This window comes from Cibotium barometz, chromosome 1, assembly GCF_041138505.1.
Source record: "Cibotium barometz isolate CiBa-2024 chromosome 1, ASM4113850v1, whole genome shotgun sequence".
In the NCBI taxonomy this organism is placed as follows: Eukaryota; Viridiplantae; Streptophyta; class Polypodiopsida; order Cyatheales; family Cibotiaceae; genus Cibotium; species Cibotium barometz.
Genome location: NC_141046.1, coordinates 40,146,859 through 40,161,166, shown reverse-complemented (window position 1 = coordinate 40,161,166; position 14,308 = coordinate 40,146,859).

Below are 14,308 nucleotides of genomic sequence, written 5' to 3'. Positions count from 1 at the left end.
CGGCTCCACACTCAATTATGTGCACACAACACTCTTATAGTAGGTCCCATGTGCACTCCACACTCAACTTTGAATCCTCTAAATGTCTTTACATAGCAAGAAAGGGTCCAAACATTATTTAAAAAACCCTCAATATAGACAATATGGATAAGAAAGGGTCCAATCAATACACACAAGAAAGGGTCCAATCAATACACACAAGAAAGGGTCCAATGAAAATATAGACACAACATGACACCCTCAATTTGAGTCCTTCAAACAAGGGAAAAAATAGGTACAAAAATGTTAACCCAATCAATTCCAGTCAAAGGTCAACATACTTTTGACAATGTTGTTGGGGAATATGCCATTATGTGGCTAGGACTTCTCAAGTACCTGAATAATGGCATCTCAAGGAGGGAATCAACCTAGTGAGATGTAACAATCCTTAACCAAGAGCAAAGGGATGCATGAAGTTATAGTCTGATTTGATACTTAGATCCATGAAAAATAGAAGAGACAACCTAGAGCCACCAGGTTATATTTTGAAGGAAAAACCAAGCAATTAAATCAATCCACACCACCCTGAAAGAGAAGATCACTAAATTAATCTCTTAGAGGATTCCTTTTGAAACGTGTAGAGAGTAGCTTTGAAGTCAATGTGTAGGGAGTAGCTCTGCAAAGTTGACATGGGGTTGTGAAGTTAACATGGATGCTATGTGAAGTTGGTGTGTCTATAATCTCCCTTGTGAAGTTAATGTGGCAAATGTGCTTTGACATGGCTTCATCTGGCACACCCGTTAATGTGGCAAATGTGCTTTGACATGGCTTCATGTGGCACACCCTTGTAAGTTTTTGAGTAATAAACCAAGTAACAACATTTTCGGCACTCTCGTCTCGCTAGTACTACATACTCTCATCATTAGCATCTTTGATATCACCTTTCAATAGCATCTTTCACATCTATAAAAGCCTTCCATTGTGTGGATAACATACCTCAATATGCAAAAATGAGCAAGTGAAGATTATGCTTGCAAAAATGAGCCGCCGGAAAGGCTTTCTTTCAAAACTCGGCACACATTGTCTTGGTAGCTGCAAAGTTAATGTGCATCTTTGCTACCAAGTGCAAGTGGAGAATTATGCCTTGCAAAATGAGCGGGAAAGGAGCCTTGCAAAGTTGAGATGATAGGAACATTCTAAAATTAAGCTAGATAGGAGCCTTGAAAATTAAGCTAGACAAAAGCCTTGAAAATTAAGCTAGATAGGAGCCTTGAAAATTAAGCTAGATAGGAGCCTTGAAAATTTAAGTTAGACAAGCACAAAGTGGTCAAACCCTTGCTTGATTGGCTGATTTGATGATTAAACCAAGCCTTTAGCCTTGCAAAATTAAGTTGGATATAGGAGCCTTGAAAAGTTAAGTTAGACATGAACTAAGTGGTCAAACCCTTGCTTGCTGGGAGATTTAATGACAAAATCAAGCCTTTCCAATGGTGGTAAAGTCCTTACTTGATTGGCCAATTTGATGACAAACCAAGATTTTCCAAAGGCGATCCCTCGGCCCCACTTATCGTCCTCTATGATGATGCTAACTCCAAAGTTTCCACGTGGGCTATCTCCTTGCAAATTTGCATATCATGGCTTTTGACTTGAATGCATAATTTGAAAATAATATCTCTTAGATCATGAGTGGGGATACTTGTTAGTATGATTTTCGTAACCATTTTCTACAAGCTAATCATGTTGTTGTAGCTGCACCTTGGGAGTATTTGTGTCACTTGCTTTGAATCACTTTTGTATGACTGTCACCAATTCTTTGGATGTCTTAGCCATAAACATCTTGTGGAACTTTCTTTTTCTATTAGACCTCCTTCCAACAACTAGAATGGGATCCTTATGTGTATCCTTATCTCTATTGTTGCCATATATATATATAGGCAGTGATGTGTGAACACACTTAGGATCGCCGGGGCACTTTTTCCCTCTTTAGGAGGTTTTTTTCCCCGGCTTGTATATACGCCCATCCTTCTAGGGCTAACTAATCTTTTGTACATTGACACAATCTAATACACTTTGTGTTGTGTGCATTCTTGCTTCTTCTTCTCCAAGCTTTGTGTTCTTTCCTGCAACCCTAATTCCAACAATTGGTATCAGAGCAAGCATCGGCTCCCAGGGCTACGCCGCCAGCACCCTCCGGCTCACGTTCTCCGATTGAGGTGAGCTTTCACGAGCGCTTCCAGGTCCCTATACTGAACCCGTAGGGCTATGCGTTCTCAGAAATCGCATGTGAGGTCGTTTCGGGCTCCGTTTTTGCATTTCAAGTTCTGCACAGGTGTTTTCGTCATTTTCTGTAAAAATTTTGACAGTGCAGTTTTCTGCAAAACAGGCATACGTACTCTATTGTGGACCGTGCTACATAGCACGAGTTGTTTTCTGTTCAGTGTTTGCTTCATTACAGGTAGCTTTTGCATCAGTTTCAGTCAGTGGCCATGGCTGATAACAGGTAGCTTTTGCATCAGTTTCAGTCAGTGGCCATGGCTGATAACAGCAATGATGTATTTCGCATGTTAGCTGCTGATGACAAATCGGATGGAGACAGCAACTACCCACTTTGGGCATACATGATGCAGCATGTTTTGGTTGCAAAAGGAGTGTGAAACATTGTGCAGGGTATGGATATACTTCCAGGTTCTGTGGATGTAGGATCTGTTGAGAATGTTGCAAGTTCTAGCAGCTCTACCGTTGCTGCTGTTTTACCCACTGCTGAACAAGATGCGTAGGCTCATGCCTTGATTGCACTTTCTGTCAAACGTAACATCACCCCACATATTCGTTCAGCTAAAACAACAAAACAGGCTTGGGATATTCTAGCTGGTTTGTATGCAGGTCGTATAACGAGGCAAAAATCGCTTACTTGCGTAAAGAGCTAGAATTGAAGATTATGCAAGAAGATGATGACATAAATGTTTTTCTTGCTGAGATTAAAGATCTCAAAGAACAGTTGATTTCTGCAGGTGAGATTATTTCTGATCATTCTTTTGTGCAGACTGTTCTTAATGCTTTACCTGAGACATATCAGACTTTTGCTTCCACGTGGAGACTTCTTAATGAGGACAGACCTGATGCTGTCAACAAGTATGATACTTTAGTCAACAAGCTCTTGCAAGAAGCGTAGTCCAGGCAAAACAGGGCGAGGCAGCGTGCAGTTGATCAAGCATTTATTGCTGCCTAAGCAGAGAAGAAGTGGTAAGGTAGCCCCTTCCACTGTTTCTTCTCCTATTAGTAGGTCTGCAACTTCTTCTCCTTCCACAGGTAGTAACAATAAGTCTGAGAAGGCTCTTGATAAAGGCAAGAAAAAGACCAGGTGCAACTATTGTAAGGCAAATGATCATGTCATTAAGAATTGCCCTAAGCTAAAGGCTAAAAAGGCAAAGAAGAAAGAGTCAAATGCAGCCACAATAGCGGATGCTTCTACAAATGCAGATTCTGCAAATGTTGTGCAGGATACAGAATGGGCGTTTAGCGTGTAGTGCCAGTATGACCCATCTGTACATGATGCATGTTTGGCAGTTTCTATTGACTCTCATGTTTGGTATTTTGACAGTGGTGCTACAAAGCACATTACCTCGCATCGTGATATGTTCACTTCTCTTGAGGCTGTCTCTAATGGGAATACTGTCACATGTGCCAATAATGCTTCTTACCCAGTGAAGGGCGTTGGTAAAATTATGCTTACTGCTGCAAATGGCAGCGCTTTCACACTTTCAGATGCTTTGTATGTGCCAGGGATAAAGAAGAATCTATTGTCTGTCTCTGCGCTTGCTAGACTTGGATTTGTAGTCAAATTTGTGGATGACAGATGTATTGTTCATGATTTGACTTCTCGTGATACGATTATTGCATCTGGCACCTTGTTTCGTGGGTTGTATAGGCTCAATTCTTATGACAAGTGTGTGAAAGATTCAGCAAATGCAGTTTCTGATGAAAAGACAGTTTCAGATGCAAAACTATGGCATGCTCGTTTTGGTCATCTGAACTTTGCTAGTTTGTTGCGTTTGTAGAAATTTGATATGGTTGCTTCATTGCCCCCTCTTGAGGCACCATTGAAACATGTTTGTGAAGGCTGTATTTTGGGCAAAATGCAGCGTTCTGCATTTCCAAAGAATGGTTCTGTGTGGGCCACTCACAAATTGCAACTTGTACATAGTGATGTATGTGGGCCTATGCAAACTCTGTCATTTGGTAAACACTTGTACTTCGTGACTTTCATTGATGATTACTCGAGGCATGCATGGGTATATCCACTGAAAGCAAAGTCCAAAGTGTTTTTGTGCTTCAAACAATTTTTTCTTATGGTTGAAAATGTATCCAATTGTACTGTGGGCACCCTCCATTCTGATCGAGGGGGGGAGTACTTGTCTAAAGAGTTTGATGTATTTCTAGCTAGTTGTGGGATAAAACACCAATGTACAGTGCCGTATACCCCTCAACAAAATGGTGTTGCTGAGAGGAAAAACAGGTCACTTATGGAGATGGCACGATGTATGGTCAAGAGCCAAGCTTTGCCACATGCGTTTTGGCTTGAGGCTGTCATGTGTGCTGCATATGTACTCATGCGTTTTTGGCTTGAGGTTGTCATGTGTGCTGCATATGTACTTAACAGGTGTCCCACTAAGGCCTTGCAGTCTATTTCTCCATACGAAGCTTGGCATGGCAGGAAGCCTTCTATTGGTCACTTGCGTGTCTTTGGTTGCTTGGCCTATGCTTTAGTGCCTATGCAACAACGCAGAAAATTGGATGATAAGGCTGTCAAATGCACTTTTGTTGGTTACAGTGCTGAGAGCAAGGGTTACAGATTGTATCATCCGTAGTCAAAGCGTATCTTGATTAGTCGAGATGTTGTTTTTGTGGAAGATGCTGTGCAGCCTTTGTTATCATGTACCAAAGAGACAGGTGTGAGCTCACGGGATGTATTTGATACATTGTTGCCTCTGTTTACAGGTGGGAATTCAAATGTAAGTCCTAATGAGGCAAATATTCAGCCTATGCAGATTTCAAACATCATAGATCAGCCTATTTCTGATGCAGATTTACAGGATGTAATTTCTGAGGATAGGGCTGAAAATGAGCAGGCTAGAGGTATGCCTAAATGGTTGGTGCAAACCTTGCGTGATAGTAAAATTGATGCACCTATATCTAGTCGTACTCGCTCAGGTTTTTAGCATGCCTCTTATGCATCAAATTGTTATGCTTTGGCTGTGTCTAGTATGTGTGAAGAGGAAGAACCTCTTTCATTTGATGAGGCACAAAAATCAAAAAATTGGTTGGCTGCAATGCAAAGTGAATATGATGCTATAATCAAGAATGGTACATGGTCTTTGTGTGATTTGCCTATTGGTAAAAAGGCCATTGGATGTAAGTGGGTTTTTAAGTTGAAACGAAAGCCAGATGGCAGTGTTGATCGCTATAAGGCTAGACTTGTTGCAAAGGGTTATGCTCAAGAAAAGGGCATTGATTTTGATGAGACCTTTGCTCCCACTTGTCGTATGACTACCATTCGTAGCATTTGTGCATTGGCAGCTCATAATGCTTGGAATGTACATCAGCTGGACATAAAGACTGCGTTCTTGAATGGAGATTTGCATGAGGAGGTGTATGTATCGCAGTCTCGTGGTTTTGTTCAAAGAGGGCAGGAAAACAAAGTGTGCAGGTTGAAAAAGGCTTTATATGGTTTAAAGCAAGCTCCATGAGCTTGGTATGAAAAAATACATGCATATTTGACTGCACATGGGTTTCAGAATAGTCCAACAGAAAGCACTTTGTATGTTAAACGTGTGGATGGTGTACATCTAATCATTGCTCTCTATGTCGATGACATGCTGTTTACAGGACCAAATGAGAGTCATATTGCTGATTTTAAGGTTGATTTGAATGCCTCTTTTGAGATGTCAAATTTGGGGCATTTGCATCATTATTTGGGGATACAATTTAAGCAGTGTGATGGAGGTATTGCTTTGTGTCAGACAAAGTATATTAAGACATTGTTGCGGAGATTTGGCCTTGAAGACTGTAAGCCTATCGCTACTCCAATGGAGACAGGTTTGAAGTTGAGTCTTCATGATGCTGGAGATCACTTTGATGTCACACTCTATCAGACAGCTGTTGGTTGCCTCATTTATGTATGCATTACGAGGCCAGACATTCAGTTTGTAGTCTCACAGGTGAGCAGGTTTATGCATAGCCCAGGGTCTCAGCATTGGAAGGCAGTTAAACGCATCTTTCGCTACTTGAGTGGCACCATACATCTTGGGTTATTTTATCCCAAGGGGGGATCGTTGCCACCAGATTTACATGCTTTTTCGGACTCAGATTGGGCTGGTTGCTATGACACAAGAGTGTCCACAAGTGGTTTTTGTTTCATGCTCTGTAGCTCATGCATATCTTGGTTGAGCAAGAAGCAACCTACTGTGGCCACTTCTAGTTGTGAAGCTGAGTATAGGGCAGCTTTCACAGCTACGGTTGAGTGTGTGTGGCTCAGACGGCTTTGGCTGACTTGGGTGTTGGACAGGAGTTTGCCACCTCTATCTTCACTGATAGTCAGAGCGCATTGGCAGTTGCGAGAAACCCAGTTTTTCATGCTCGCACAAAGTACATTGAGGTGCATTATCACTATGTCAGGGAGAGACTCTCAGCAGGAGAGATCAGCTTGGCCTATGTGCCAACACAGGACAACCTCGCGGATCTTTTCACAAAGGCGCTTCCTCGTGAGAAGTTCGAAGCTTTCCGCAAAGCTTTGGGCTTGCTCCCCTTTGTGGACTGATCTACTTCGGGCATGGGACTCCCCTATACATGAGTGCCAGCTCTCGTTCACACCATCACTTTTGTTGCCATATATATATAGGCAGTGATGTGTGTGAACACACTTAGGACCGCCGGGGCACTTTTTCCCTCTTTAGGAGGTTTTTTCTCCCGACTTGTATATACGCCCATCCTTCTAGGGCTAACTAATCTTTTGTACATTGACACAATCTAATACACATTGTGTTGTGTGCATTCTTGCTTCTTCTTCTCCAAGCTTTGTGTGCTTTCTTGCAACCCTTATTATCATAGTTTAGCTAATCTTTAATTTTAATGGCTCTTTGGAAGCAGTCATCCAAGGTTGTTGAGGCCTCCACCTTTTCCACTCTTTGTGTGAGATCAGTGAGATGAAATATTCTTTAAGACTTGGTCCTTCTTTCATCCTTTGAGCACTTGACAATGAGACTTTAGACCTTGGCAAACTTTTCTCTTTGTTTTGCTTCAATTATCAAATTGGGGAATCAGGTTAGGATCTCATCTTTTCAACCCTAAAATTTGGTTTGACAGTTTTTAAAACTAGTAAATCGATCCAAGGTATGACACAAGGGTGCACAAAATGCTAAGGAAAATACATGGTAAAAGTTTGAGCCATTTGTAAAGACAAATCATGATGATTTGAGCATATGTTTAAAAGGGTTCACACTATAGATCAACCTAATTAAGATGGAAGGGCATCTATATCAACCAAAGATAAGCCTTGCTTTTAAAATTGAGAGCAGTTTCTTATTGTTATTTAGAGTATTAAGGAAGTGAGAAACCTAATTAAGATGGAAGGGCATCTATATCAACCAAAGATAAGCCCTGCTTTTAAAATTGAGAGTAGTTTCTTATTGTTATTTAGAGTATTAAGGAAGCGAGAAACCGTAAGAATTCATATTTAATTAAAGATTGTTATTTAGAGTATTAAGGAAGTGAGAAACCATAAGAATTCATTTTTAATTAAAGGCTAATCAATTTATTTAGTTTTTGGGCTTTTTAAAAAAAATTAATATTTTAGAATTTATAATAAATTTGGAGAAAGTTTAAAAACAAACTTTAGTGTATTTTCTATGTTTTATTGCTATGTTTAAGTGTTTAGCTAAATAATAAATATATTTTATACTTATAATGTAAAATGGAGGTAAATGTGTATTATTTAAAGGGTTAATAAGTGGAAATATAGAAATTACTAAGTACTAACCTGAACATAAGAAATGGTTATTTTGTTATCTAGAGTGAGTGTATAAAGTTTAAGCTCATGTTGAGATTATTTCCTAGTACTTCCTTTGTTAAATGGATGTGTTTTATAACATAAATATAAGAATGGGGGGTTTGTTAAAGTAGTATAAGGCTATCCTCAATGCTCAAACACATACATTTCTTAAGTGTCTTAGTAGTGAATTATCAACTTATATAAGCACTAATGTATGTAAATTAGATTACTTAAGGGAAGGCAAAGGTGAATAAGGATTGCAAACTAAAGTCGATTAGGAGTACAATAGAGTTTAAACCAATGGCAATTAGCCATACAATAGTCCTTACATAGTGTAACAGCCTAATACTTGGCTGGCTGAAACCCTATTTCGAGAGCTATTTGAGAGTAGAGTTTTCGTGGGTCATTTTTGGTGCGTTCCTGCGTAGTTAGCAAAGACTTAGACTTAACTTGGACAGTTGAACTTTCAATTAATGCAAAGTTGTCTATAATGACAAGCTTAATCAGAGAGACCTATAGCATCTATCTTTAGTATACAAAGAAAAAGAAGAAGAGCACTAGTGAGGAACAAGAAGAAGAAGAGATAATTCCAAAATTAAGTGGTGACGAGGGGGAAGCGAGTGAGAAAGGAGCTAATGAGAAAGGATTAACTCTTTGTGTGAACATCTATGATTTGGAATATATAGAAGACTCAGTTCTTAGTCATCTAGTCATGGAGCTAGCCAGACATTGGGGTTTAGTAGACAAGATAGAATTAGAGACCATCGCATTTTTCGCTTTGTAGTGAATATTGGAGAGGCCCTAGGCCATAAACAGTTATACCGTACAAGGTGCATTATGAGGATCTCATGAAATATTTTATCCTTTGTAGTGGCAGGAAAGTAAGATTTTTCCCAAGAGTTAAGAAAGAGTTAGAAGACATAGAGACGTTGTGGGGAGAACAAGCTTCTCATTTGTGAGTAGAGTGATTCTCTTGTCAATGGATAGGCCCATCACCAGGGCAAAATTGGAAATAGTGATTGGAAGATTGGCATACTTTAGACGATTCTTTAGGGACTTTGCTAGTTTAGTTCAACCTTTATGAGAGCTATATATATACAAGAGAATTGGTGCATCTTTACCCACAATCTATATATATATATACACGAGAGAATTGGTGCATCTTTACCCACAATCTTGCCCACAATCTATGAGGTGATTAGTGTTAAAACCCTAAGATCTCTCTAGATAATTGTTATGCATAAACATGTATAAATCAGGCATAAACTAATCTTAACCCTTAAGATTAGTCCTAACCCATGCTCCACTAGAGCTTGTTCCCATGCTCCCATGCTCACAAGCCTAATGTGGATTAGCCTCCTAGTATATGCACACATAATGTGCATATAACATACTTCCCCTCTCTCAAAACATTGCACTCTTGCAATGAAAAGAAGGAGAACTGCACTGAACAATATCAACCGACTCCCAAGTCAAATCCTCTATTTCCCTAACTTTCCACCTAAATTTAACCTCAGGGATTAGTCAACTACAAAGTTTTCTTTCCTTGAATTCAAGTACCTTATCAGGTTCATGTGGAACATAGGATAATTCTTCGACTTCAACTACGAGTTCTTTAGGAGTAACTATGTTATCCTCACCTCCCAGTTTCCCTTTCAATCTATTGATATGAAAGACTAGATGAACTCTAACATGTGGAGGTAGTTTCAGTTCATACGCAACCGTGCCAATCCAATGTATAAATTGAAATGGACCACAATATCTAGGAGATAAAATCGAGCATTTTTCTTTTGACAAAGTCTGAGAATATTTAGGAACATTAAAATAAACCAACGCTCTTGGTTCAAAAGACCAAGTTATGCGTCCTCTATCAGCATAGAACTGTGCCCTATCTTGAGCACTCATAATAGAATCCCGAGCTTCGGTCAGCATTTCCTACATATCACGCAAGAAATCCCTCGATGCATCAAGCTCGATGTCCTTAAGACTGACATCAATAGGTGCCCTAGGTTGATACCCATACATAAGCATGAACGGACTAAAACCAATAGCCGTATGTTTAAAACTGTTATAGGCAAATTCCATCATTGGAAGATATTTTTTCCCATTTGATGCTTTTCTAGAGACATATGCACGAAGCATTTCCTCTACAATCTGATTCATACACTCTGTTTGCCTATCAGACTGCGGCGGTGGCGGATGATCAAAGGAATTCATACTCAAAGTAGTTTTCTTGTTGTAAACCATTCGGAATAAAGTAGAAAAACATGGCATTATAACAATAGGAACCAAGGATTCATCGGTGCCCCGATGAATTATTGGTGCCTTTCTAATGATAACTACCCAAAACACAATAAAGTTGGGGTAGAAAAATAACTCACCTAGATATACAAGCAACTAGGTATCCGAGTTGGAATATGTACAAGAGTACAAGCAATATACTCCAAAATTATGTACAAAAAACAAAGGCAAATTCTACCTTCAAAGTACATGATATTATCCAAAAGACCAAAAGATCCTTATAAAACCATGGATGAAAGCATAGAAGCTCCTCAAATCCATGAAAACCATAGTTGATCATAAAAATCAATGCATGCCATCTAATGGTCATTAATCATGCTAAAAGAAGCATTAAAATTGATGGCCAACTCATCAATCTGGAGTATATGAACATGTTGTTCAAGCAAAACTCCAAAGTAAGTAAGTGAAACACATGTGTGTAGCACTCACAATAACAAACCCCTAGACACAAGTGATCTAGGCAAAACCTGATGAGTCCATATAAAACTTGGAAAACATCCAATAGAATCCACCAAAACAAACCGATCAATTGACCCATGATAGAATTTGTCTTCAGCTTAAGAAATTAAGCACATACTACACTTAACCAAGTGCAAAATAAATTATCATGTACAAGTGTCAAAGGTGAAACACACTTTGAACATAGATTATAGCCATCAAAAGAAATTAAGGAACATGTCCAAAAAGAATGGCTAAACAATGGTAAAAAATCATGAAAATGTCGTTTAAAATTAATCCAAACAGAAATAACTACTAATATGAGATACAATCGTATTAATAATATACGAATAACTTGCATCTATCTAATGTCAACACGAGAAAACGTACTTCAACATTAAATAACCCTCGAAAATATTAAATTCTTGAGAAAAAGAATTATCATGATTTTTTCCAAAATTTTCCTAATTTTATAGGGCCTCAAAATATGATAATTTTGAATTCCACCAAACCTATCTTATGGCATTCCAAATCTATATTTTACCAGAAAATTTTTAGTAATTAGATTTGCCAAAATACCATTGATATTTTAAAAATATCGATTTCTAGGATTTTGTAAAATAATTTCTAGAATATTCCTAATTTATCTTGAAAATCCCATCATTCACAAAATTTCCAATTCCGCCACAATTCTTAAATCCAATGAAAATTTTTAATTTTAATAGATTTTTAAAATTTTTGGGGTCAAAAATATATTTTTAAAGGAATTTGAATGGTCAACGGGCGCCCAAATGGACACACCACATGCCAATCACCAACCCCACATTTTTCAAAAATTTAAAATAGCCTTTGTCTAATTTTCCACTAATTTTCAGGAATTTTTTGAATTTTTTAATTTACCCCGAACGCATTTAGAATACGAACAGTCAAAAAATTTCGGAATCCCAACAGTTTTCCCGGAAGACGGAAAGCCAACAATTTCAGGAAAATGAAAAGCCAAAAAAAAAAACGGAATGTGAAAGGTCAAAAGTTTCCGAAATCCGAAAGGTCAAAAGATTTTCCGGAATTCGGAAAGCCAAAAGGTTTACCAGAAAGCCAAAAGGTTTCCCGGAAGATGAAAAGCCAAAAGGCTTTAAGAGAAAAAATTTCAGAAATTTCCAGTTATTTTTGTTTCTCAAATGTCAAATTTTCTCTATTTTTAAGGCTTTTTTTTGAAAATTTTCAAAAGCTTAAAAAAACTCATTAAAAAAAAAAAAGCTTAATTAAGCTTTATGTAAAAGCTTTTAAAAAAATTCAAGGGGGGGGGGGGGGATTTTCGCCCGATGAGCTGCAGCGTAGCCCCCCCCCCCCCCCCCCCCCCCCCCCGGCCCCCGACGTGCATGCATGAATGTGAGAGAGAGAGAGAGAGAGAGAGAGAGAGAGAGAGAAGGGGTCTCCCTCTCCACTCTCCTCTCTCCTTCTTCTCCAAATCAACTCCTCTCTCACCACCCCATCTCTTCTCTCTCACCACCCCATCTATTCTCTCTCTCTCTATCTCTCTTTCTCTCTGTTAATCATTAGTCAGAGAGTTTAATTTTTAATTAATCTCTTTAATCATAATTAATCTTAAATATCATTAATATTAATAAAAAATATGATTTTTTAAGAGGTGGTTTATACACGCGAGAGGAAAATAGAAGGAAAATTCAGAATTGAAAGACGAAGAGGATCCGACGCACATGGGAGAGCATTCAATGCATCAACATACTGCCCCCTATTGTATTTCAGCAAAAAATTGGTAGAAATTTGATCGCATACCCGCGAAAAAACCAGGAAAATGTATAAAAAATACATTTTTAACCTTAAAAATGCTCAAAAAATTTCTTAAAAATTAGGAAAAATTTTCTAAAAATTCTAAAAATTTAGGAAATCCATTCTACAAAAAATATCCATATTAAAATATGTGGTATTTTTGTAAAAATTTTTATTAATGCTTATTTTAAACCATAAAAAATAGAAAAAAATAACATTAAACTCACGAAATTTTCTCGTAATGTCGATTCGTCCATTGAATAGTAGTAACACGCATTCCAATTGCCATATAAACAATCCATGTGCAAATCATCAACATAAATCAGTAAAATAAAAAATTTTATTAGTAAATATTAAAATTTACTTTAAAAAAAGCTAAAATTTTCAATAAGAAAGAAAAATCAACAACAATTAACTAGAGATTGCTCTGATACCACTGTTAAAACCCTAAGATCTCTCTAGATAATTGTTATGCATAAACATGCATAAATCAGGCATAAACTCATCCACCCGACTACCCCCAAGCCCAAGAGATGCACACATGAAATATAATGAAATACATCATACCTCTACCTTGATGTCCCATACCTTCAAGAGGTATAACTCCAATCCAATAGCATGTAGCTATAGTGTGAAATGGTAGGTGAGTAGTTATGATCCTCTACACAAGAGAGCATAACATAACCTAACCTTAAGCTAGCATAATCTTAGCCTCCTTTGAGTGTGCCCCATGCCCCTATTATATAGGAGGGCCCTTAAGTGACTCTTGACTCTCTATTTCCCATGTGTGACCCTTGGATGCCTGACCCTAACCTTAACCCTTAAGTTTAGTCCTAATCTATGTATGCTCCACTAGAGCTTATTCCCATGCTCCCATGCTCACAAGTATAATGTGGGTTAGCCTCCTAGTATATGTACACATAATGTGCATATAACAATTAGTTACATAGAAGAGAAGAAGAGCGGAGTACTCATGGAGAGAATAGTTGAGAAGATGCAGGGGAGAAGAGAGCTTGAGCTCTTGCAAAAGCACACATACACTCACAAAACCCTAAAAGAGAACACACAAAGTGAGAGGCTGAAAATCTTCTTCTTCTTCACACAACACTCAACACACCATATACAAAGATAAGAGTACACACAATATAAAAAGGTACTCAACCAAATACATACTAGGGTTCTCTATAGTGTAAACCCAACTAAATGAGCTGGCGCTATAACTATGCCACTCTCTAGAATGGCTATCACACAACCTGTCATTCCACTGGCCGCATATCACCCATGATCTCACCAACCATGCCAGTGGTGTAAGTGCGGGGCCTATCCCTTAGGCGGGTCATCAGTGTCCACCACCTCACTAGATCAACTCCATCTCATGTACACCAGGCGAAGCCCTGAATCTGCGGAGCTTCTCGGTACCCAATGCTTTGGTGAAGATGTCAGCGACTTGATCTTGTGTGCTAACATAAACAAGGTCAACGTCTCTTGCCAAAACCTTCTCTCTGTGTGACAAAATGGTAGTGGACCTCTATATGCTTCGTGCGAGCATGAAAAATTGGGTTCCTGGCCAATTGTATACTGCTAATGTTGTCAGAAAATGAGAACTTGTCTATCCACTGACAGACCCAAATCTGTAAGTAGCTTTCTCAACCAAGCTACCTCACATGCTGCCATAGCAGCACCTCTGTACTCGGCCTCTGTGTACTGGATAGAGGAATCGTAGGTTGCTTCTTTGCTGCTCCAAGTCACAGT